The sequence below is a fragment of the Lynx canadensis genome, chromosome A2, assembly GCF_007474595.2.
Source record: "Lynx canadensis isolate LIC74 chromosome A2, mLynCan4.pri.v2, whole genome shotgun sequence".
NCBI classification, from domain to species: Eukaryota; Metazoa; Chordata; class Mammalia; order Carnivora; family Felidae; genus Lynx; species Lynx canadensis.
The window spans coordinates 135,515,099-135,517,767 of NC_044304.2; positions in this window are offsets into that span (position 1 = coordinate 135,515,099).

Consider the following 2,669-nt stretch of genomic DNA (forward strand, 5'->3'; position numbering starts at 1 on the left):
ATAGCAAAGTGTTGACTGAGGGTAGTAGAACCTGGTCTTCTAAGCTTGCCTCTCCTGGTATAGAACTTCCATGCTATGAATGAGCTGGAGTGAGGGCAGTATTCTTGGCCTGCCATACCTGGATTGAGCCTCTGCCTGACAATGGAGACTGGGTGGGGGAAGGGAGCCCCTCACCTCCCTATTTCACTCATCTGGAGTGAGCCTTTGCAACACAGAGCTGTGGAATGAGGGGATGAGAAATGCCATTGGCTCACACCTCCAGGGAAACACTCTGGTCCTAGACTATGACCTTTAAGGAGATGGAACCCCACCTTCTTGGCCACAGCAACTGGAGTAGAGCTTCTGTCACACAGCTAGGGGAGAGAAGAGGGAGCAAACTGTGGCTAAAGTGCCATAGACTTTTGTTCTACTAAGATTTACTATATTTTCGTGAACAAAATTTCTTTGTTTGCTGTGTCCCATTAGGACAATTTCCAGAGAGTTTAAATGGTTGTTTGATAATTTTTACCAGCAATGGTTTTTTTTCCCCCCACTGGAAAGCAGATCTACGGAGCTCTTCACTTTGGTGTTCTAGAAGTTGTCATCCAGTTTTAAACTAATCCCTCTAGTTTTCAATTTTTTCTGATCTTTTACCTCCTGAGTAACTCTTTGAATCAGCTTTTTTTTCCCACTATGTGCCAGTTGCTTTTTATATGTAATTCTCATTTTGTTTCTTACACAGTCTGAGGAGTTTCTAGGAACTGTCAGCCTCAGAGAGGTTACAGGTCTTTCCAGAAATCACATCTCACTCCCGGATTTTGAGCCCCTGGAAAATTTAGACTCATTTCTAATCTGAGGAATGTCATCTGAGTTCACCACACAGACTCAGAGAATCACTGCCTAGTTATGCTTTCCTCTTTAGACAACCTACTAGCCCTTCTCTACCCTCACAGAGTCTTAAACATCAGAAAATCTCAGAAAACCAGAATGCTCACAGCACATTCAAGCTCATGTTTTCCAGCATTACCAAGAATCAGGTTTGTGGCTCTGTAATTAGTTTTTAATAGTCTTTGCTAATGTTTGAGTGGTTCCTTTTAACATATTCCAAAGTCTGCAAAGGTGTAATAACAAAGGGTTTGGATTAACTTGTATCCATAGTTTCTCAGTCTGTATAGTAGGATGTTATAGGTTACAACAAGACTTCTCAGAGCCTATAATATGCAAAGGTGCATTTTTGATTCTGTAAGAGTGGAATATCGTATGCAATGTTTCCCAGTATATACATCCCATGCAACCCTAATTCCATGTGCCACTTACACTCTGTGTTTTGGGGAGGGTTGGTCTAGAACATTTATTAGGCAAGGAAAATCCTTACCACTGGCTAGAAAACATTTGCATATCAACCATTCTGATTCCCACTGATGCTTAATCTGCATTCCCATCTGGAGAACTCTGAAATAATCCCATAGGTTACCTGTTGATCCTTGGGAGAAATTCAGAAAAACACTTCGGGACAGGTGATTAAATTTGCTAAGGCAAGAACACACTTGTATTCTCCAATGTCCAGCATGGTGCCTTGTACATAATAGGAGCTTAATAAAGACTTGCATAAATACTATCAATAAATACTAAATCAATGCACAATTCGGAATCAAGCTTTCCAAAAAAGGAAAATTACCTCTGTCCTCACTACTGAGGAAGGGATTTATTTTGAGGAAAGGAAGAATGGAAGAACCTCAGCTGCACTGAGGGATCTCCAGGAGGGGTGCCTGGAGGATACGGCCAGGATTGCAGGAAATGCTATCCCACTAAGAACTCAACTCAATCACTGGAAAGATACTGGAAGTTACTCCACAGAGATATTAATCAACCTGAAAGAACTAGACCAGTGGTTTTGAAGCGTGGTCCTGCGGTCTACAGCATCTAGCCATTACCTAGGAGTTTAGAAAAGTAAACTCAAGCGCCCCTCCCCTAACTACTGAATTAGAATCATTTGGATTTGCTCAGGAACCTGTTTTAACAAACCCTCCAGGTGATTACTGTTCACATTCAAGTTTTAAAAAGCCACTAACCTGAACTATCTTTTTGAAGTCAAAGTGATTCCTAGGGACTGCATATTTGTGTCCATTGGCCTGCCCTCACCAAATTCATATGTTAAAGCCCTAATACTAAGGTGATGCTACCAGGAGGTGGAGCCTTTAGGAGGAAATTAGGTCATGGGGGTGGAGCCTTCAAATGAAATTAGTGCCCTTATAAGAGATCCCAGAATGCTCTCTGGTCCTTTTTCCATGAGGACGCACTGAGAAAAAGGTTGGTGTGAACTAGGAAGACAGCTCTCCCCTACACCAGATCTGCTGGCACCTTAATCTTAGACTTCCAGCCTCCAGAAATGTGAGAAAGAATTCTGTTGTTTAAATCACCTAGTCGGTGGTGTTTTATTATGTGGCTAAACTAAGATAGTGATAATCATCAGAGCAGTCATTGTGAAATCTGGATGCATATTTTGAAAATCTAGAGAACTTGAGAAAACATGGGAACAAAGCCCCATCTCAACCCAATCAAAGAAGAATCTTGGGACAATGGGGTTAGGTTACTGATCACTTAAAGTGCTCTCCAGGTAATTCTAATGTACCACCAGCTAAGAATCATTGACCTGGTAGATTGGGCTTTCAAAGTGGGATAAAGGAGCA